Raw genomic sequence first — 24405 nt, 5'->3', positions numbered from 1 at the left:
TAATAGATAGATTTCAAAATATGTCATCTGGGTTTTGTCACAGGTACTGTAGCGCAGTACCAGTGTGGCTACACAAAATTATACCAGCAATTACATATTGAATACTCACATGGTCCTACACTGTTACTTAAAAGCCATACTAAAGCAAGGTTAGTCCTTCATTTCAGTGCTGATCTACAGAGTTTGTAATATACACCAGAACTTTATCCCAAGCAGAGATAATAAGGATGTGGGGACACACAAACAGGCATGCATTTGTACACACAATCAGAGATAATGTGAATAAAAGAGGCACAATGGAAATTATTTAGTTTTTCTTCCCATTGTTTTTCACTTTAGTATTCTTTGTTAGGAAGATAAGTGAGACAAATTAAAAATTCTACGTAAGATCTCAAGTTTCACATCAGTGCAGAAAATACTGTTGCAAAGTAAAGAAACAGGTGGGGGGAGGAGGGAGAAACTAATGAGACTTTTAAGGACTAAATATATAAAAAATCTGGTTTATCTGGTGCATTAAAGTCATCCTGAATTATTCAGAGAAGCTCCCTTTGCGTTCCTAGCTGCTTTATAGTGTCTGTTAAGTCCATACCAAAAGTTCTGGATACTTTGTGCTAGAATAACATTTGTTGATGAAGCAGAAATTTAAGAAGACAGGCAAAAGAGGTCTGTGTGACTAGGGATTGATAATGGTCCATAGGGCCTTTCCCCTTTACATTACTAGTTCAAATCCAACCTAGCTAAAGTAATGGCTAAAAGTTGCTATGGTCTGAGAGCTGCTCAGTGGCCTACGTGAAATGGATGCAATGATCTTCCACCAGCTCCCTCTGCACTGACTGCCAAATCACAACTATTCCTCCTGCCTATTATTTAGGGTGACTCTAGGCTTTAACAAAGAGGGCAAAATAAAGCCCTGGAAATAGAATCTTAATTGTCTACCTTCTCTTCAAGTAGTAAATACTTCAAGCTTAGGGCATTTAAATTTATTACTGTAGAGCAATTTAAATTGTATTAGCACCAGTGGACCTTGACTGCTATCAATATGAGCTATCAGCGTACAAAGAAAAAGAGATGGCTCCCTCTTCAGAAAGATAGGTAATATGCATATGATAAAGGACAGAGGGCCAGAATCAACTTTATGGATTATTTTTATGCTTAACTGCAATTTCTCTACCATAGCCATGCTACACTGAACAAAGGCTTTCAGCACACCACTCTTCACAGCACTACAGTTTCAAAACACTAACCTATGCTAAGACTAAATACGTCAGCAACTGCTTTTAAAAGCATCAGTATCACTATTGTGATATTTTCAAGACCTTAAATAGTCTTGAAAAACTATTTCAAAGCTGTAGTAGAATTTATTATAATCATACCAGAGATGTGATGATAGTTTCTCAAAACTGTGTAAGGTCCTCTTCCTTTACTCTTCCTTTACTCATACTTTTTCCCATCTTTCACACAACAGTATGTGTGTCCCAGGAATCAATACATATATGCTTGGATCATGATACAACTAAATTTGTCCTGAGCATTTACTTTGTTTTGGCAGCTTCATTCGACTTCTGAGCTTGGAAACAGTTTACATTTTCTACCATATTACTGTTATAAATGTTGACTTTGCTAAGCTTATTCTTCATCCTCAGAAGCATGTTTAATATTGTGATGAAGAGCAAGTACATGAGGTGACCAGCATGCTAATTTTCAGGATCCTATTTGCTTAACAGGGAGAGTGAATTTTTACTGCAGATTTAATGTGGCAACACAAATACAGAGTTACAGATTTGATTAATATCGGTCAAAACACACACCCAAGGCAAAGGATCCTGCCTTAGTTTCTTCTGTTACACAACTATGCATGGTAACACCAAGCAAATTCAGAGATAACAAAATGGTGGATAAACAATATAGTAGTAATGTATATTTTTACACAATGAGTGCTGCAGAAAGGCAAGGATGAAGTTAAAAAATTATACTTGCCAATGAAATTTAAGACTTATGAAGTGGACTTCCTAGATTAGTTTGCCTACTGCAGCTATTCTACCTTTTACCCCTAACCCTATATAAAAATGGCACCATATTCACACATCTTAAACAATACACAGATTACCTACTCACATATGATATTTTCAAATATTAATTATTTTTATTACTATATTGTCAAATGTTTCTAGCTAAAAACTGCACAGACATCATGACAGGTCCTTAGAATGTATCCTGTAATAAACTGTGTAGATACAACATAAAAGAACTTCAACAAATTTACTGGTATGGGATAAAGAACCCCAGCTCAGATGTGTTATAAAGAAAGGAATATGAAATATTTAGACATGGCCTTAACAGGATATCTGAAGAGGCCTGAGTCAAAAGTTACATCTGTGTCATCAGCGTCACAGACAAGATGGTGACAGAGAAAACAAGCAGTATGGAACGTATAAGAGGGAAGCCCTTTTTTTACTTATTTCCATCTTGAGCTGCTATTATAAATCTGAAGTACAGATATAAATCTGAGTCAGCAGCACGGTGATGTCAGTAGTATGTATTTGTGGTCAGGACTGCAGAGGTGATGTGTAAAAGGAGAGGAGAGATGGATTAAGGCTAAAACTCCTTGGAATTTTGGCAGCATTCAGATGAGGATGTTTTGAAGGATGAACAAAAGGAATCATTAAGGATTTAGAAGGAAAACAAGTACAGAATGGAGCCAAAGATGCAAGGTATGATGAGACTTAATGAGATCAACACTGGCAGCATAAGAGGAAGACGAAGCAGTGGCTAAGAAAGCATCATTAGATAATTTGGTGAGAGTGGTTTCAGCTAACATGAAGGTCAGAAACCAGTTTGAAGGGTTTTATAATATCACTGAAGATCAGGTGCTTTTAACACAACAGAATGTGAATGGATAAGCAGCAAGTGATCTCAGAACATTGCAAAGCAACAGAGGGGAAATAGAATCAGGAGTTTTCTAAGGACTGAGAAAGAATGTTAATAAAGACTAAAACACTCTTGAACTGTGAAGGAAATCAGCAAGAGACATTGTCAAGAGAAAATCAGGAGAGAATGATAGTAAGCATAGGAGAGGTCAGGAAATAGGGTAAAAAAGGGATCAGTGATGAAAATGTAAGAGCTAGAGAAGAGGAATTGATAAGAAGCATCTACAGCTGTGTCAAAAGACCAGTAGAACAGTAGCAAATCTAACTAGTGGCATAAAAACAAAACAAAATTACAATAAGGATAGAACAGGGTACACAGAAAGATAAGAATCTTGTGGAATCTGGAGCCTCCATCCTTGGAAACATTCAAAGCAGCACAATGCTCCAAGAAACCTGAACTACCTTTGAAGCTGGCTCTGAGAAAGAGGTAGACTAGATGACCTTCAGAGATCTGTAACCTCTGTGTAAGAAGGACAGAAGAGAGGGAGATTAGCTGGAGAGATTAAATAATTATTTCAGTTTATCAGTTTGGATGTGTGTAAAGGAATCATCAGGATTTTAATATAGCTTTATATACAACATGAGCCCTTAGGAACAGAATTTCCAAGGTACTTTCACACGTGAAAGTGAAGTATCTAGCGGTATTTCCAGGACTGCTTATATCTAAGTCTCAGCAATGGAGATGAGATTTCCTATATAAGTAGCTTAGCAGTGCAGACCCTTTACAAAATCCCAACCAGTACTGTACATGTCTTAAAGAATGTGAATCACCTTTGAAATCTGACCTCAAGATATCATGATAAGCAGATCCAAACTGAAAACTAAAGGAAACTTGTGGTTTAAACAAAGTCAGCCATAAATCACACAGTCACTCTCTCACTCCCCCACTTTTTGCCCTGCCCCTGCTCCCGGAGGGATGGGGAGGAGAATCAAAAGACTGCAACTCCCACGTGTTGAGATAAGAGCAGTCCAGTAACTAAGGTATAACACAAACCACTGCTGCTACCACCAATAATAATAATGATAAAGGAAATAACGAAGGAAGAGAATACAATCACTCACCACCCGCCGACCGATAACTCACCCCTCCCCAGCCCGACTGAGCACCAGCCAACACCTAGTCCAACCCCTCAGTCCCCCAGCCCTTCCGGGTAACTCCCAGTTACATCCCAGGCATGACGTGCTGTGGTATGGAATACCTCTTTGGTCAGTTTGGGTCAGGTGTCCTGTCTCTGCTTCCTCCCAGCTTCCCCTCCTCCCTGGCAGAGCATGAGGCTCAGAAAGTCCTTGGTCAGACTAAACATTTGAGCAGTAACTAAAAACATCAGTGTTATCAGCACTGTTCCCAGGCCAAAAGTCAAAAACACAGCATTGCAGCAGCTACTAAGAAGGAGAAAAAATGACTGCTACTGCTGAACCCAGGACAAAACTGAAGGGAATAATAAATAACAACTGAATGGTTATACTTCATATCAAAATTCACCCTATTCAGGTTTTAACAGTTAATAATTAATAAGCAAATCATAAATAGTTTGGAATCCGTTTACCATAGTTGTAAGCAATACGTTCCTGGAAGTCTCTGCTTTTTCAAGTATAATAGATTTTTTTGAGACATTTGAAACATTCTTATGTTAATGATCACACTGAAATTTCAGAGTCCCTTGCCTTTCTGGCAAAGAGTAAATAGGCTAACAATATGGGATCTAGGCAAATCTTTCATCAAGATTAAATTCAGTTAATATTTGACATCAGAGATATGAAAAATGAGACGTGAGTAGATCAAAATCCCAGACTTAATCAGGATTTTGGAAGATTATGAGAAAGGAACTGTGACAGCCGTGCCAGGAGTGTGCTATAACAGAATGTTAGATTTCCGGGTTAGTTAACGCTATTCTTCTTCCAAGGAGAGAACAGATGCAGTAGAAGACCTGAATTTCCAAAGGCATTTTTGCTGGCAAATTATACCTCACATATATGTGCTTCCAACCAGAATACATGTTCTAAAGTTTCAATGTCAAATGGCTGGAACTATAAAACTGAGAGCCAGATTCCTGACTATGCAGAAGAAGACAGTAAGGATCACATCTTCAGTGTAGGATCTTTTCTGCAGCAGCATTCATACAGTTAAGAGCAGATTAGGGGTTGCTCTAATCTTTTCCAGCTGCTCACAGCTGTCACAAACTGTTGTTACTTAGTCACACAATAATGAGTACATTTGCTATCAATTACTAACACCAGGTAAATGCAGGAAAAATAGTGATTGGAAGTGACTTTCTGCATTCCGATGGGTATCTGGTTGGAATATAACCTGCTCTTTGTGAATTGAAAAGTCAAGTTCTTTCAAAATCTTTAAAGAAATCAAAATAGAATATTTTATTTTATTTTTTTAATAATATTTAGGAAGTACAGGTAGAGTGACAGCAAGTTTTACTGATGAATATATGTTCCTTGGAGGAATCCTGTAAAATAAAAAGGTCTCTAAGTAATAGTAGTACAAAGAAAACTAAGTGTCACATGATCTTAAACAAATGGCATGCATAGGAGTAGTGAAATGCTCTCTTACATTTTCTGTATCAAAAACACAATCAAAGCTGCTTATTTATGTAACAAAAGGCTGGGGTTTTGATGTTAACATCTTCTGCCTTCAACTCCAGAATCTGTGCGTGACTCCAGTTTTACAAGTGACTCCAAATCACGCTAAAGCAAACAAAAAAATTACTTTCCAAAGGTTTACCTAAATACACAGAATCACAGAATCATTTCATTTGGAAAAGACCTTTGAGATCATCATAGAATCATAAAATAGTATCAGTTGTAAGGGACCTTCAAAGGTCATCTAATCCAACTCCCCTGCGATGTGCAGATACATCTTCATCTAGAACTGGTTTCCCAGAACTACATCCAGCCTGGATGTCTCCAGGAATGGTGCATCATCAAGTCCAACTGTAAACCTAATATTACCAAGTCCACCACTAATTCATGTCCCTAAGTGTCACATCTTTTAAATACCACCAGGGATAGTGACTCAACCACTTCCCTGGGCAGCTTGTTAAGGGAAAGGAGAAAAGCAGGCATTGAGTGAAAAATACTGTTAGGAGAAAGCAGGATTTCTGACTGAAGATAATGCCCCATTTATATCAACGTGTATTTTCCCAATTCTCGCTTAGTTCGTGCACAAATACTCATTATTCATCACTCAAACAGAAACAAAACAGGCAAGAATGTTATACACCATTAGGGAGTGTAAACTCAGTTATGATGGACAAATCACCAAGCATCTTAAAGCTTTACTGAAAACTGGAAAAAGATTTCTGCCATTGCCTTTTCAGGAAAGGAAAGGAAAGGAAAGAGCTTTCTGATCTTAGATGTCCTTGGCACTGACAAATGGAGTAGTCACTGTGGGAGTATTCACATAAATAAGGTTGTAGAATCAGGCCCATCATTCTTAGTTTTAAAACATCGCTTTCCAGACTCAGACCAATGAGCAGAAAATTTGGCATGTTTTTTTATCAGAAATTTAAAAGTATGAACTAGACCATATTCATCAGGACAAAAGGATTCTGCAAAGGAATCTTCCTATTTGAATGCAATAAAATCTCTTTCTCTAGTAATTAGACTCTATTTCAAGGAATCAATGTCATCACTGCCATGTATGAAATCCAGCAGCCATTAAAGGTATTCTTTTGCCTCTGCATTTAATACACAGGTTTATACAAGTCTAGTGGCAGGACAGCATTTACTAGTTCCATGAAAATTCATTACACTTCTGCGCTGATAATGATTCCTGGTTCACATCCACATTTTAAGCCATAATTCAGCAAGAAACATAGCCAGCATGAGACTATGCCCCGTTTTCCCAAACTGTGTGTGAAGAAGACTGATTTTGCATGCCTGTGTCTACTTTAGAGAAAACAGTTCAGTCTTGCCTAGTATTCTTATAAGGACTAATTTTCTTGACACCTAGCTCATACCAGCTGGTATCTGCAAAATCCAGACCTCCTGGAGAAGGAAAGGAACAATGTCATTTTTCTTCGTTGTCCAACATGACCTAGTATGGATAGGTCCTTAGCTCTACAAAATTGTTCTCAGCTACCTCTACAAAATGCTCTGAGGTATTCATCACGCAATGTTAGTCAGTATTTAAGACCACTGTGAGTTGGGCACTGCACATTGTGCTCGAAGCTGAGTGAGGTGGTGGTGGCTGCCGAGGCTGTAATTGATCTAGACTTCACATGCTTTTAGTCTTAACCCTTCATAGGACACTGTGAACTTTTACAGCATGTAATTCTACCCCTTTATCCTTTGTGTGAGCTAGCCTCTGGACCTGCTTTTCTGCAGGTCTTGCAGCAAGTAAAAAGACTTGACTTGTTTCCACAGTGGTTGAATTCTGCTATTTGAACAATTCATTCCCAGAAGACAGCTGGGTCCTCCCATACTAGAACTAAATTGGAAATAATACTAGAACATCTCAGCATAGACAACTATGGAAAATGTCCTTAAATACACACACCTGAGTGACAAAGCAGTGAGGACACAGTAGTATCAACAGCGCTCATACCTGCCTTGGGCTACCCCAACTATGAAGACAAACACAACAGCATAAGCATTATGAGTACAGGCATGGTCAGGGCACAGCTCAGTTCCTCTCTCTTACAACCAGGCTGTCCTTATCTCCCCAGATAATTCCTCCTGAGTTAAGAACATGTCATACAGATCAAAGAGCTACTTCACACAACTCAAGAGACTCCTTCTGCAAAAAAAGATGTATATACCTTCCTCTCTACAGAGTAGTTATATATTCATTTCTATGTACATTTGACTATTATTTCCATTCATCTCCTCACAGGTATATGTGTTCTCAAAGCCTCACCACCTTCGCAAAGCCCAAAAGTCTCTCTACTCTGGCTTGGGACATATAGGCCAAAGGAGAAGGAAGCTGCTGTGCAGAGTAATGGCCTGCAGGAAAACAGATTTAAAGTACAAGAGCAAGATGGAGGGAATCCTGGAAGAACAGGAGCCAGGAGCAGTGGCGAAATATGAGCAGCACCAAGTACCTGTGAGAAGCTCAAAGGTAATACAAATTATGAAAACATGAGTATCACTTGAGGGGAGAGTGGGGTAGTAAAAGAATGGTAAGAACTGTGCAAAGGAAGGTTTGGAAAAATTTGGTTATCTCCCTCAGGTTTAAAACATCCCAACCCATCAACAATAGTACTCACATGAGACATACTATCAGTGACAGTATTCATCAAACCATAACACTACACTAGTTGAGTGTAATCGGTGTTTTTCTTCTTTCTACAGTATCTGTGAAGTACCTACTTTAATATATCTATGAGACAGTATTATTCCCATTTTATTGATAAGGAACTGTATCACAGAAAGACAAGAACAACCAGAAGATATGACCAAGTCAGGGAACTAAGCACAGATCTCTCATATTTATTCTAGTAAGTCTAACCATCATTATTGTCTTACTTCTTGCCCTCATTCAAGATTATTCCCTACAGACTCCATTATCAAGCTTCAGCTGTCCTGGCATTTTTTTCCCAAACCTTTTATTGATCATGCACTCTTCCAAGTTCCTTGCCAGGAAAAGAATGAGGCACCAAGATGACAAAGCAAAGTGCAATGGAATGAAAATGCTGGAAGCAGTATTGTGAGGCTTCCAAGAAATTGTGCATTTTGAAAGCATGGGCATTAAATACAATAATTATTCAATGCAAAGGGAGTATTTCCCAGTGCTACCTAGTTTCCTTTCACAAAGAATACCACTTTCACAAGATGTTAGCTCAGTCCATTTTGGAGCTGTCTACAATTTCTGTAAATGTCTCACAACTCATGTAAATCTTTACAACTTAAAAGGACTGAAGTAAATCCACTACCTTCTGATATTTCAACTTCAAGATCAAATATCTATTAGTCCACCTTCAGCTATAGAACAGTTAAGAATACAAAGATAAAATTATCCAGACTGTGTTACCAAGATGCAATACTAGATAGACTATTGATCCCTTCTGGATTCAAATTTTTTATGAGTGTACAGTAAGTAAACTGAACAGTATCTGGCACTGTACAATTCACATAGATTGGTACTGCAGTGGTTTTCTGCATAGACTCTGTCCAAGTTATTACATTACATTAACAGTCTGTTGAGTGATGAAGAGATTAACCTGACCAGCTGTTATTGGGATGTGTCATCAGGTGCATCTGTAACTCAAATAACCATTAGGTCTCATTTAAGTTCTGAATTCTGAGGTTGCATCCATGCAACATCCCAAAAATCTGGTTCATTTAGAGCAGAATGTGTCCAGAATCAAGACTGATAATCAGATGACATGTGATCAGCAATACAGAGAAAAAGCAGAAATGCGTTACTAGGAGCAGACATGATAAGTATGTAGCAGGACTAGAAAAGTTTGCCTGAAACAGGGTCGGGTCTTGACTACCAGTCATGGATGCATCACTTTTTTTTCCTATATTTAGATTTAAGTCCAAATTTTGGGCAAAGAAAATGAAACTCTTGCAATGTTGTCCTAGAATGAACAGAGGAACTGCTGTCAAATTTACAATGACATTTACATGAAGAGAGTTCTGATCAGTTCCCTACTGTCCAAAGGAAAATGAAGCAGCAGAGAGGAAAAGCAGAGGAAGAGGCAACATTTAACAATAGTATTTGGAACAGGCATGCAAAGAGACAAGTGATGGATGGTTAGAGGCACAGAAAATGGAAAAAAAAAAAAAAAAGTGCTTGATAATGTAGTTCTGGCTGGAGAGCCAGTGAGAATGAGAAGGATGTACAAATCCTGGGAATCCAGCCCTGGAGAAATGAAGGTTGAAGACACACAGACATCGACTGCAGAAAGGCATTGAAGACAAGGAGGTAAAGAACAAGTACTTGGGCTATGCTCGAGGTGACAAAAGGACAACATGGGAGAAGAAGCCAGGGGTGCAGTGAGAGCTAAAACTGTTCTGCGAAGGGCAAAGAATCATAGAATCACAGAATTCCAGAAACATAGAATCATAGATTGATTTGGGTTGGAAGGGAACTTAGGGGTCACTAGTTTCAACCTTTCTGCCATGGGCAGGGATTATAGGATTGGTTTATACTCAGAGTTATAACAGATGGAGAGAAAACGGGTAGAAAAGGTCATTGAGAATTGAGCAAAGAATCAACAGTGACTAAAAAACCCTTCTGGGACCCACGGGAACCAAACTGTAGTTTCTCAGTATTCCTGTGCCATCAGTAAGTATCTGTGGAATTTGATGGTAATGCAAAAGGCATCTTTTATTTTATTCATCCAGCAGTAGTTTTCCCAGAATATTATTCTATGGATCTCCTTTTAAAGAAGAATGGTACAAGATGGTGGGGATAATTTTAAGGTTCCAAGCACCTCCTAATTCACATGGGGTTTAAGATATCCTTATGGATTTCAATTTTTAAAATGCTGTGTGCTCTTCATCTTTCCCTCTCCCTCTCTCTCACAAACTCTCTGTCTCTCCTCTCTCACACACAGACACATTTTTATAGTAAAATTTTTAACATGACCAAATCAAGGACAAAGATGTCAGAAGTGCCAGGCTGTCTATATAACCTGATCTTGTGAATGACTGTCATGATGAAGACTAATAGCAGGACTCATACACCACTTTTCCCTGTAACACACCTGCCTCACTCACTGCACAGGATGGCCTTGCTGGAACGATGAATCAGAACTGTGTACCAAAGAAGGTTCATTTGGTGAAGAATTTTGAAGAAATGCACTAAAAAATGGGACAGCTTTGCAAGAATGGTTAAGGTAATTGGATGTGGGCCTAAAAGTAGGATTCTATCTTTTATTGCCATAAAGTTCCCATTGTTGTAATTCAAACCAGGTTTTTTACATGCAGTCACTAAAAGCATATTCTTTGTTTTCTGTATGACTCACTAAGATGAGGCATTTGAATTTGCACAAGTGATGAATGCTCAGAGACACAGCTGGAAACAGAAAGACCTGAGATGGAAGTTTTATGTCACAGTAAGGTCTTGAGGCTTTTGGACCTAAGCACCTCAGATGGTCTTGTAGATGAATGGCACCTTTTGAACAGAGTTTCTCTGGGTCACATTTCCCACCAATAAAACAGAGATCACATTGCTTTCTGATCTCAAAGGCCTGCAGAAAGCTAATTTAATGTTTGATCATCACTTAGATGCTATAGTGATGATCACTAGGAAAATCCCCAAAGGAATGTACTAATTAATAATTCTGTCTTCAGAGCAGGGCTTAAATACTCTGTAGTAAACAAGGTATGGAGCCATACACTGAACAATGTCAAGGAAACAAAATATTGAACAGCTGCTCATTAAGTGACTATCATATGCCCTGTGCACTGAATGAGGAAAAGATCTTGTAAGGAAAATAGTATGTCAGCGTGTAATTAAAGAAGTCTTCATAATGCATATGCAAGGGGGAGATTAAATTAACTTGCCTTAAATTCTGGCATGTATTAGTTTTTGAGTATTTGGACTATTTAATATAGATTTTCAACAGTTAATATGAAATAATTGATGATGCTGCTGAAGTTTGAGTCTAACCATCTGTATTTTATTCATATACTTCAAAACAGAATTTACTTTTGACTACTGGAAATGCAATACTGGAATAAGGTATAGCAACTGGAATACTGGAATGACTACTTAATTACCAGTTATTCCTATTTTTTTACAAAAAGCATCACAAACAGTAGAAGAGGCAGGTTAAAGTATAGAGACCATCCTCTATGTAATATGCTACAGCACAGTAGTTCCCGCTGCCTGCCATTGTCACTTTAGTTAAACTACATGAGTTCAACAAGAAATTTATGACTGATTCTCACAAGTAAAGAGTACATTCATCTATTAACTTCAATGTGTTTGTCAGGACCCCAGAAAGTCAGAGTGCTAATAAACATATAAAAAGGAGGTGAAGAAGGGTCAGCTTCAGTGAACACCCATCATCACAGAGTAAAAGAATTCCCCTGATGGGGTCTGTATTGGACACAGGAAACCATCCTAAGTGAGACATTTGTCCCTTTCTACAAATTCTCAAAGCCTTCTCACCAAAGGCAACTCCACTGGGTCATAGAATCATAGAATCATGGAATAGTTAGGGTTGGAAAGGACCTTAAGATCATCGAGTTCCAACCCCCCTGCCATGGGCAGGGACACCTCACAGGAAACCATGCCAGCCAAGGCTTAGTCCAACCTGGCTTTGAACACTGCCAGGGATGGAGCATTCACAACCTCCCTGGGCAACCCATTCCAGTGCCTCACCACCCTTACAGTAAATAATTTCTTCCTTATATCCAATTTAAACTTCCCCTGTTTAAGTTTTACCCCTTGTCCTATCACTACAGTCCCTAATGAATAGTCCCTCCCCAGCATCCCCATAGCCCCCCTTCAGATACTGAAAGGCTGCTATGACTAATGTGCTTGTTACTGTGCCCAAAATTTAAACAGACTGTCTCCAGTTTTGTAAGACTGTAAATAAGAACAGGAACAAAACCACTACCCCATTAAACAAGACAGTATTTAGTTGCTCTTGTTTTAAAGTAAATGCACACCCTTTGTGGTGCCCATTCTTTATTATACAACTTGCTTGTTTACTTTAAGCATAAGATTTATGTGGCAATATTCCCTGAAAAGAACCAGTTAATCTCTAAAAAGAATTCAAGAAAATCGTGTAGACTCCATCTGACCCTGAAGGATTTTCCCATGAGAATTAACCATCAACTTTTGCACCTCATCAACGACTCTTTAAGACAGCACAGTTTCTTTGAACTTTGTAAAATGGATTTAAATATTAGGGTATTTATAAATATTAATAGAAGAAATTCCCATAAATGCAAGATTGATTTTAACATATTTTGTTAAATACTTCAGAAAATTATTCATTTAACCCATTTTTATTTTCAGACTGGCGGGACACATAATTTCTGTAGCAACTTCTGTGAATACCCCTAGATGTCCACCTTTACCTAACACCTTCTAAAATCTGAACTTCAAAATATTTTTGACGTTCACTGTTCTATAGAATCCAGAATTCCTCTCTAACAAAATAAACTATTAATAAAATATTTTAAAATTGCACAGGACACCCTTTTTCATATAGGCATTTCTATGGGTGCCTACAAAATACAGCAATCATCATTCTTCTGTCATAATTACTATCCCTTATTTCTCAGCAACTTTGAGATATCTTGCAAAATATATATTCAGCAGCAGATTTGCAAAAGGCTACAGTGGCAGAAGGTTTTCAAATTTAAGTATAATATTTAGCATGCAAATAAAGTTTCATCCCTGCCTTTGTATTTCAGTTTCAGCCATACATTTTATTACATTGATCTTAGTTTACATACTAAACACACAGTACTGACTATTTCAGTGATTCTGATAATTTCACAGTGCATTTTGCAAGTTTACTTAGCACAGTCTTGGTATTGCTGGCTTTAAAGTTAAATGCAACTGCTTAACACAGTCAATTGGATCTTATTTAGCAAATTGTTTTCAGGCTGATCAGACAAACATGTTTTACAGCTATGAAACTACTTTTAACTTTAATAGTAAGATAAACTGATTTTTACAACACTTGCACTTACAAAGCAATTTTTATTGCTGTTTACACATTTGAAACTAGTATAAACGAAGATGGCTAAATACTATAACTCTGAAAGACAGGGAAAATGAGATAGATTTAGTCAACATTCACATGTGATTCAACTTAATGTTTTCATCTGTGGAATCCATCGTAGTTCTGTTCCCAGTTCCTTTTGAAAAACATGCCATCTATTTAAGTGGCAAAACACAGATTTTGGCTGAAAGGCATCACTACCTGAACACAACTAATATGTTGTAGAGCAAAAATTAGAACACTGGCCTTCTAACTTGAAGTTTCTTGCTTAATCTGAGACAGTTCTGCAGGCTGTATTTCTGAAGCTTGAGGGGTTTCTGCATTTATTTACTGAAGTACATTTGAGATTATTTTTGGCATCCTTACACTGGGTCATGAAACAGCATGTTTTGGCACCTGCTAGCCTCACTAGCAATCTGCTTACTCCAGGCTGTCATCCTTGTGCTACTCCTGGGTATGATTCTGACAAAGTCTTGCAGGTTAGCTGGGATCCAGCGTTTTGCAAACAATGGGAGAAGAGCGGCATATGAAAATGCTGCGTTGCTGTTTGAGTGTCTTAGACTGGTCTTTATTTGTTGATTTTGTACTTTAAATGCATAAAAAATAATGCTGTTTCTGTGTGTTCCATTTTACTGGTTATGGTTGATACTTAAAGCAAACATAACCAAAATAAAGCAGAGATCCTTTCCCCTAAACTCATTTGTTAGCACTTGAAAATATTCATCACAGGGACTTTCACGTACATTGCACTAACCACCTCAGCTGCCGAGAAGTTTAGTGAAACTCTGGCACTAACAGTACAGATTATAATGGGGATACAATTTAAATTAGTATACTAGCCTACATTAATTGCATATCCTCACTTCACTGTCTACCTGCAAAGATTTCGGATTGAGAAAAAGTATCCAGTTGTGAAATGGTTTAAAAGGACCAATAAAAATTGTGGTGTGATCCTGTACATACAGATTATTAGCAGAGACTAGTAAGAAATGATTCCACAGGAACCAGTGGAATAACCGATGACGGATACAAATTACCTACTTGCACAGTAAAGTCCACTCAGTTTTCACATTTAAAATTATCAAGTAGGAGAAGGCAGGGGTGCAATATTTTTATTTTTAAACTTATCACCTCCTGACTATGACTATGAACGGGCACCCCAGTGCAGCAGAACAAGGACATCTGAAGGAAAAAGTGCTTCCTAAAGAGTAGGATATTTTCCTCTTGCTTAGTTCCTATAGACATAGAGTTCATTTCACTTACCTTCAGATAGCTGCAATATAGGCATCAACGTCTAGGCTGATCTCTAGGTTTCCTTTATTCTCACTAGCAAGGAACATGCTATTCTACAGTCTGATTCATTTGACCTATTTAGATGGCTACCTTCTGAAAAGATGAATCAAAAAAAAATAAAAGTGTCTATTTCTCTTCATTGACTATAAAGGCAGCCTAGCCAAAGACAATTTAGATATAAAAGCCATCTACATTAGGACGGATAAATTTCACCCCCAAAGCCATGAAAGGGAGCACAAAACTGAATGCTATTTTCAGCAATATTTAACTTCTGTATGATTTTGAAATCCATCCACAAGGTCATCAAGAGGACTATACTACTGAGAGCTGGTGAGAAGCAATGCCCTGCTCTGTCCTTAACCACAGTGGACCAGCTCCTTCTTGAAAGGAGCAAGGTGACCATGAAATCTGCACCTTCCCACAAATGTGTTTGGAAGAAGAGAGGAAACTTTTTAGAGTACCCTTCTTTCTTTAAACTTGGTCTGCAACAGCATGAATAATGACATACTAGAGTCATAAACTGTATTTGTACACAGAAAGGGCTACTGAACTGTAACAACTTGCACATGCTTTGCCCTGCCACCATGCTTTTAAGAAACTTTTTAAAATAGTTTCTCCTTGTAGCTTTGACTTACTAGAAAACATGTACCTTCTGTTGACTTTAGCTACTTATTGAATAAGATTCTTTATGGTTTTTATCAAGCATATTCCTTTCCTTGGCATTCTTCAGTGCACTGAAAATGAACGTGTGCTGTAGAAATATACTTCTCTTTTGTCTCAGTGTATGAAAGTCTTTTTTTATACATAGGCTTGTTAATAAAAGCTTTATTTCTACTGTATAAAAAGCATAGTTCTTATCTAACTCAACCCTGATTCAAACCTTATTTTATCAATGAAAACTTTATCATAACTCCACCTGGCTTTCAAATTAGTCTTTTGTGTCTTCCTTGGCTTCAGAAGAAATACTTCAGTTAGATACAGCAGCTAAGCAATACGTAGACATTCATGTGAAGTGGAAAGAAAGAAAAAAGTGCATATGTCCTAAGATATTTTTGCACAGCAAAATTTACAACCCAGTATTCATAAAGACAAAAGGATCATTTAAGATCACATAGCAAAGCTAAAAACTGGAAACTGGTCAGAAAAAAAAGCTACATGCTAACTCTTCTTCATAAAATGCGGGAGTAGTTGCAACCCCCTGCCATGGGCAGGGATGTCTCACACGACCCCATGTTGCCCAAGACTGGCCATACTTGCCTTGGACACTGCCAGGGATGGAGCATTTACCACTTATTTTAGCAACTTGTTCCAGTGCCTCACCACCCTCACAGTAAAGAACTTCTTCCTTACATCATTAAATCATTTTTCACCTCTTCTAACCCAATTTTTCCAATATTTCCTAAGTGTTTGCTACAAAAATGATCAGCTCTATCATCAGATCTCTCCTAAAAACCATTGTTATTTACGTTGCATGCTCCCCTTGATGTAGGATTCGGATTTATATATGAAGCTGCTACTGCAGTGAGAAGAGACCATGCCCTTTTTATAGTGGGTTTGATTTGATTTTATATCCCAAACAATTTTCAGAATGATTTAGGAATTACATATTCTGGCAGGCTGAAGTATATATCCAATAAAACAGCAGAATTTTAATTTTCTTTTTTCCTATCTTTTATTGGTGATGTTACCCTTACCTGGTATTTTTAGCGTTAACATAACTGTGCTCTGTAGCTGCTAACATCAGCAGCAGCCTGTGATCAATCACAGTTGGCTCGCCCATGCAATATAAACAGCCATGTCTGTTCACAAGAGCAGAGATGCTGCCTAGAAACTGCAGTTTAAAAGAGCCTACTGCCTCAATTTTGAACCACTTAAGTCTGGAGAGAGGAAAAGAGAAAGAAGCACAACTTTATGTGATGATTTCTACTACATAAATTTACAGTGGTAGTTTATAAACTGTAAATTTAGCAACATGTGACATTTTGATTGATGAACTTTGCTTTTTCAGATCATATTAAGAAAATTTACCCTGCCAAGAGCTAACATGAACTTCCGATCATGACATTATATTTGTAATACTCTGAACTAACATAAGACATTATTTTGCTTTCTGTATCCTTAACATTCCATCAACATCCTTACATAAGAGAAGGATGATATAGAAGTGAAGAGAATTCATTTCAGCTAATGAGGGAAGCTAACATTTCTGAATACTCAATTATTTGAGTGGGGTAACTAAGATACCAGAAATAAGAAAGGATACCTGATTTTGCTACAAAAGCAGAAAAAGCCCAATCACAACCCCTGATCCCTAGGTTTTGCTGAATCTTGCTCAATACTTAGCTAAGTGTCTTGCAAGACATTTGTGGCATAGACAAAACCTGAACTCATCTTTTCCAAATCTAAGCTAATTCTCTGATTAATGGACCAGACTTTTCTCGTTCCCTGAGGTACTGTAGAACAAGCTGGAAGAATATAAAACTGGCTAAGAAGAATACTGCATACCAGGGATTCCTACACTGTCTAATTAGCCTTGCTTTACTATGTCTTTTCACCATGGTGGCAAGGCAAACTGAATAAAGCAGCAGGGATAAAGTGCCTTAAAATCACTAATCTATAATAGTGTCCTCTATGGGTCTGCATCCTGTAATGGACCAGGTCATCCCCTGAAGATGTCAAATAACTACATCAAAAATGCTTAAAATTTTATACCTTCCATTTGATATACATTACAAGATAGAGTTTAATATAAAGCCCAGAATGATGTTTCTATTGGCTATCAGCTGAAGTGAGCAATCCTCACAAAGGCTCACATTCACAAAAAGAAGGGAGCTTACATGAGGTTTTCAGGGGTTAGTTGCTAGTTTCAAACTGATTTAGTCATCTATAGTATATACAACTGCTTGTATGTCAGCCATGTGAGATATCTGGAATGTAAACATAATAATTAACAAAATGTGAGTATCTGATATTCCTCTGCAGATATAAGATCAAGATGTATATATATTTTATGCAGGCAAAAAGAAAACAGCAAAAAACACACCATCAGCATTTAGTCTGCAAGGTTATGCCCTCACAGAGCTGCAAAAGCCAGAAAGACTGTGAGAGGTTCTATTTGTAAAACATCAAACATAAAGAAGGTAAATATTTCAACTGAGACTCTGGGGCTGTTGGTAACTCCTTACAAGTTATCTTTCTGCTTGTGTTGATGCAGGGCTGATTCTATTACACACACACACACACACACACACACACAGAGGCCATGGTTTCTTAATTGTCTTGTTCTGTAGAAGACTTTACAACAGAAAGATCATCTCACAAATCCATTTACTTTTCTCATGTACATTCCATCACTTCTCAAACTTTAAAATTATTTAGCAGCCCACCGGAAAGCACCACAAAGATTTCTCAGGATCCTAAAGCACAGTGCAAGAAGTTCTATGACCTTAACCTCTCCAGCTGATGTCCGGAATATGTCTTGTATATTCTCATCCCACCTTCAAAGGTTATTTTACTGCTTTATTCTTCTTATACTTGCATTTCAAATATTATTGCTTTCCACTGAGGTATGTTGTGTCTCATCAACTCAGTAGATTGGCAAAAAATGAACCAGAGGTAAGTTTTCTCTGATATTTAATTTTTCCTTATAATAACTTAATTACTAGGTAATGTAATTGATTCATGGTTTAGTATAGAATTTCTGACTCTAACTACATTTATAACTGCTGTCCATCATCATAAAAGAAACCAAGTCAGTACACCAATATATTACATATCTGCCTCTATCATATAAATTATTCATCTTTCTACTGAACTTTGTCCTCAGTTTCCTCTGAAAAGTAGGACCTATGACTTTTAGGGGAGCTTATTCCCCTAATAAAATAAATATTCCGATGTTCTTTTGGGAAAACATATGGCACATGCAAGAAAATAATAGCACAATGTGTCCTGTTACATTAGGTAAGAAAGGTCTGTAAAAAATGTCTCCCTAACAACTGCTCAGCATAGAATCAGATACAAGCCTTCTGAATTTCTGGGTTATGCATAGGTTTTCTAAATGAAAATTCAGTAAAAGAAATAGGATGCAAAAAAATCTCTGTGATAAACACCAAGGGAACAGTATCTATTTTCTCTATATTCCACACACATGGCAGGCAAACGTATCAAGCGCTTTGCATAAGTTTGCAAGGAATGCTTAAGAAAAATGTATTCTTCAAAACTGAAACAGGTTTATCATTACCAGTCTCTGAATTCAGTTCATCCACAGTTTGTACACTTACACACTCAGTTTATATGCTCATTTGTTTTTCATGCCAGGAAGTAACAACTACAAAGATTATCTGGAGGTAGGATGGCACTAGGGGAAGCCATACTTTATGGATATATATATATATATATATATATATATATCTCAACACATAGCAAGTTTCCCAGCTAATCTATCCTGCACAGCTGACTCTGCTGTTACAGTTTAATGAAATAAAATTTCCTATTTATTTACAATAAGCTAAAAAAAAATCTGATTTCACAGTAAAAAAAAATCCAATGTATTCAGGTGCAAAAAAGATTCAGTCACTCATTCCTGCTCTGTGTAACTTCAGCAGCAAGAATAATATATGCATCATCTAATTTAACTGCAAATGACTCTCTTAGCATGAATTGCCTGTTTAAAGATAATGCAAAACAGAACTCTTAGCTGCATCCCAGAAGTCATGCAGCACCAGGCAGATAAGATCACAGAGGTTACCAGGAGTAGTAAATGGGAAAAGCACTACAGGAAATGAACTCTTGTCAATAATCTCAAGAGAGTGCAATATTTAGGTCAATTGTACCTGAAATTGTTTGGTGGGGTAATTGCTCTTTGGTACAGACTCTGCTCTCTGAGCCTGTCAGAGTGCTTGTAGGTCCACTGGATCAGATTCACCAATTTTCTTCCAGACTCATTTTCTAAAAGAGAAAAAAAACAAAAAGACAAAATCATTTTACTAAAGGTAGAAAACTTACTAGAAATGAAAAAAATCATGCACGTGTTATTTTAGCTTTTAAAAACAGGCTTTCAATAAATGCATTTAATATAAAAACTTGTTCCAATATCCGACCGATTTCCTCTGTTTTCTAGAATATAAATTTGTTCAATTATTCAGAGTTTTTTTATTTGGTGCTGCAAAAGCCTTCTATATCCAGGACAATATCTATGGAGATTTAGAGCAACCTTTTGCTGTTGCTGATCAGTTAATAATTAATGCAAAATTAGAATTGTTCTTAAATCCTGTTATGTGTCATAGTGCAGCATTTTTCAGGCTTTAATTCAGGTTCAGTCCTTGTCTGATAAAACACCCTACTGTTAATAATTTAAGATGCTTTATGCATGTGTTCAGAGAAATGTGATAAATTCAGTTTTGGGAACCCAATCTAATGAGTCACACATTGACCCTTGACAGCAGTTAGCTGGATTCATACAGGTATCAGAACACAGTCCTTCTGTCTTATGATTTCTTAGAAGAAATACAATATTCTGCTTTGACAGCACAGTCTCTGGCAGTACTATTCTTTCTTCATATTAAAGAGTCAATATTAATAGGATGAATTTTAAAGTAAGGAAAAGCCTCTTCTAGCAGCTATTCAGCATGTGTTTACCTTCTACACAGACAGATACAGCATCATATTTGTAGTCATTCCTCAGTGCTTGTGATTAGTGTCTACTGTAATTAAAGGAAATGTCATGATGTAACTACACAGCTGAAGAATAGAAATGTACTTTTTATTAAAAAAAATACAGAGGGAATAAGATGCTCTGCTGAAAGCTGCAGTAGGTGCATTTGAGCTATTGCTTCTTGCATAGAACTTCAAATTCAGAGATACTCATTAAACTGACTAGATGGCAATAACAGACGAAGTGTTAATGGGGCAGCAGTGGAGTGTGTCAGGAAAATGAAGAGACCCTGAGGGGCTCACCACACTGTTTATGCTCAGCTAAATTCAGCAGCATTGCCATAAATCCTCTAAAAGATACTGTACACAATTTCTTACATGCTACTTTTCAGGCAAGGAAATATTCAATGAGATTAGAAAATGGGAACAAAATTAAGCTTAAAAACTATTTTCTATTAAACAAGTTGTTTGCATGTAAACGCATCAATTAGTATGCTGTTATTACTTTTTTATAATTTTAGAAAAACACAGAGAAGGCCTTTTAATCTTCAAAATAAAGTGTGAATCTAAGTGGAAAAATCTGAAACTGTACACAGGAAAAGAGCCCTTTAACCAAAGCATCATAATTTCTTTCATAAAATTCTTTTATAATTGAAGGATCAGGTTTCAATATTAGTTTCTTATATACACAGTCCAGCTGGCTAAAACGCAATTATGCAAAGCCCCAACAACTTTTCATGAGAGTGCAAAATTCTTGATTTCTAGTTTGTTTTTTATTCTTATTATTATTCTGAGATGGAATTATGAGGAGTAAATTAATGTTAGGAAATATACATAAGCCATTAATTCCAATAATTTACTACTTAAAATTAAACATCTTATATATAGTTCTAATACATCTTCATGGTAATATTAACGTGCCTTTTATCTTCGATCTTAGAAAAAAATTTCCCTACATAAGGATAGATGGATTTGCTCTTAGGGAGAAAATGGCTGTAACACGCTTTGTAACTTCAACTGTAGGCTCAGATGCAGGTAAGAAATAGTTATTTACACAATAAGGCTACCAACGAAACTGTTACATGCTTCACAAAGTTTATTTTTCTACTTTTATTTCAACGGTACGTTGATATTTATGATTTAAAAGTTGCGGGGCGTTGCCTGAGGTACTCTACCCCTCCGCCACCGGTGTTTCAGCACCATGGCTAGCGACCGCAACTGCCGTCCTGCCGCCCTTCGAAACAGCCGTCAGCTCCCCCTCATAGCCGTTGACTTCAAAATAAAAATACCTTATTTCTGGAGGTAGTGTAAGTAAGTGCATGTGCTCTGGATGTCCTAACTTGCTGCTGAATTAAAAATTTGTTACATATTAAAGCATTGGGTTTTTTTTCCTGACAGAAAGGATTTACACTGGAATAGGGTATATTTAAATTAGACACCAGGAAGAAGTTCTCTACTGTGAGGGTGGTGAGACATCGGAACAGGTTGCCCACAGAAACTGTGGATGCCCCACCCCTGGAAGTGCTCAAGGCCAGGTTGGATGGGGCTTAGAGCAAGTGGGAGTAGACGCCTCTAGCGGAAGGTGTCCCTGCCCGTGGCAAGGGGGAGGGAACTAGATGATCTTTAAGGTCCCTTCCCACCCAAACCATTCCAAGATACTATGATACTTGGGACTTTTCATTATTCCCCAAAGCTACAGACAAAAAAATGAACCAGTAAAATAGAATCCCAAGGAAATGTCAGGGACAGATGAAACAATGAGAATTAACAGATCTGAAAATAAATCAGTTGTTAAAATGCGCAAAGACAAGGCTAAGAGGCTAACAATGCTGGTTTTCACTACACACTCCTGAGCCTCTACTTCAAATTGAAAAATATGATGTCCAGCAGCATATACAAATCAAGTCTCCACATGTGCAGTACCTATTCAGAGACCTGCCTTAATATCAGCTTGGTAAAGTCACATCCAGCCACAGGCAACTTGCTTACCCCTGAGAATACTGGAAAAATAAAGTCCCCACAGTTTTTTTCATTAGAATTCTGCTAATGATAAAAACGCTTTGTTTCAAGAGCCTAAACAAAAAAATCAGTTACCCTTGTAGAAGTAGTAATATAGGGTACTGCTTAGCACCTAAGAAAAGCAGATTAAATTATATGGCCTCTAAGATGCCCTAAGTGATGTACTGACTATGAGAATGGCAAAAACACCTGGGACGGACGCTTTATCTTTACGAGCAGTAGACATTTTAGTAGCAAACAAGAAAATTCTCACAAAAAGGTTAAATTCCAAGTGATGCTGAAACCCAGCAATTCCCAGGAAGGCCATAAAGAGCTCCCCATTCTTATTATCCCCAAAGCTACAGACAAAAAAATGAACCAGTAAAATAGAATCCCAAGGAAATGTCCATCCCTACCTCACTCCCATGCAAACACTACCTGCCTTTCATGGGCTATGCACATCCTCTGCCTTCTTCTGCTCTACTATGTCAACAGTAGTGGTCACTCAAATTGTTGCTTGCAATAATTTAATTTGCTTTTCTGTTTCTTCAGGGAAGGATGAAATAATTACAACTATTTCCAATATTTGGATAGTTTTAAAAATTATTTAAAGAATTGAATTCATATTAATATTTATGAGATATTTGTGATTATGGACAGATTTTAGCAGATGACAGATGATGTAAATTTACAGACACTAAACTCATGCTTCTGATTATTCAGATTAATGTATAAATAAAATACAGTGGGCCTAGTCCTGCTTCTGCTGACATTAGGGAAACTTCTATCATGCTTTTTAATTATAAAGATATCATAAACCCAACCTCTAGAAATAAACATTAAGTCAAAGGTCAAGAAATATAAAACCAAAAAATCAGTTCAAAAGTATTAGCTAAATAACAAATACAATATTTTTTCTCCCAGAATATGAAATTCTGAATCCAAATGCAAAAATCAAGAACCTAACATAAGGTAAAAAACTCTTTTCCCTATTATTACATATTTCCTGTATTACCTTCCTCCATCAAGAACCCATATAAAACTACAAAGAGTAAATATTTGTGAGCTTTTACATTAACGCAAATCCACCAATAGTCAGTCCCAATCCTGCTTTGAAGTATTACCTAGACTTATAAAACACTATTATCTATAAATAAAAGAGGATGATTAAAAAAACATGGTCTGAAATACAGAAATATAGCAGAGTGAATGGCCTTCATCAGAGGAAGAAGGTATACAAAGCTGGCAGTTAGTGCTCTCAGAAAATTTAACCAATAAAAGCAGACAGTCCATGTGCATCCTTGTTAATACTCGATGTCATGTTTTCTGATGTCAAGTGTGGCTTAGGTAGGATTAATGGTTCAAAAAATCAGTTTCTGCCAAACAAGGATTTAAAACTAATGAGGAAAATACACAACTGGCATTGAGTGGAGTTTTTTTGGAAAGGCTGCACACACTCCTCAGACAGTGGTTAAACAGTTATTGCCTGACTGTGAGGCACACTGGAGAAAGTGGGAAACAGTGTGCTAATACCTGAGTAAAAAATCTGAGTATTTTCCTGACTATGGAAGGCAAAGAGGATGGTGGAAACACATCGGAAGTCTTTGCAGTGTTACTTGTGGCTTTTCCAAATTGAGCAATGTGTCCAGTGCCGGGAAAATACTGAATCTGAAATCTGCCTTAAGTAGGAGGATGGCACCCCAACATCAAAATGTTGTCCTCCTGCATATTAAAACCCTACTACAAAGAAGATTGTATCAGGGAAAAGGCTGTTACATTAAGGGCTGTCAATTTAGAGGTAAATACTTTTTCTGTGTTGAGATTCACCATCTCAATACGGTATTACCCAAAGAGCCAGAGCAGAAGAAAATCAGGAAGGTAATCAA

The 24405-nt window shown here is 37.2% G+C and overlaps 1 protein-coding gene across 8 annotated transcripts in view; it reads right to left on the bottom strand.

Moving 5' to 3' along the window:
• The window catches only part of MYT1L (myelin transcription factor 1 like), a 311469-nt gene that overhangs the window by 203279 nt on the left and 83785 nt on the right, over positions 1 to 24405 (bottom strand). For 4 of the 8 annotated variants that reach the window (XM_062634580.1, XM_062634579.1, XM_062634582.1 and 1 more), the window contains exon 2: positions 19702 to 19816. The exons of the other annotated variants lie outside the window; for them this stretch is intronic. The gene's annotated coding sequence lies outside the window, so the exon portion shown is untranslated. The remainder of the gene's footprint in view (positions 1 to 19701; positions 19817 to 24405) is intronic. 8 annotated transcript variants of the gene reach the window in all.

The sequence above is a fragment of the Pezoporus occidentalis genome, unplaced genomic scaffold (assembly GCF_034315485.1).
Source record: "Pezoporus occidentalis ecotype Australia unplaced genomic scaffold, CSIRO_AGI_Poc_V1 ctg43, whole genome shotgun sequence".
Taxonomy (NCBI): domain Eukaryota; kingdom Metazoa; phylum Chordata; class Aves; order Psittaciformes; family Psittacidae; genus Pezoporus; species Pezoporus occidentalis.
The sequence above is the reverse complement of the archived record's forward strand: the minus strand, read 5'-3'. Positions and strand labels throughout refer to the sequence as shown.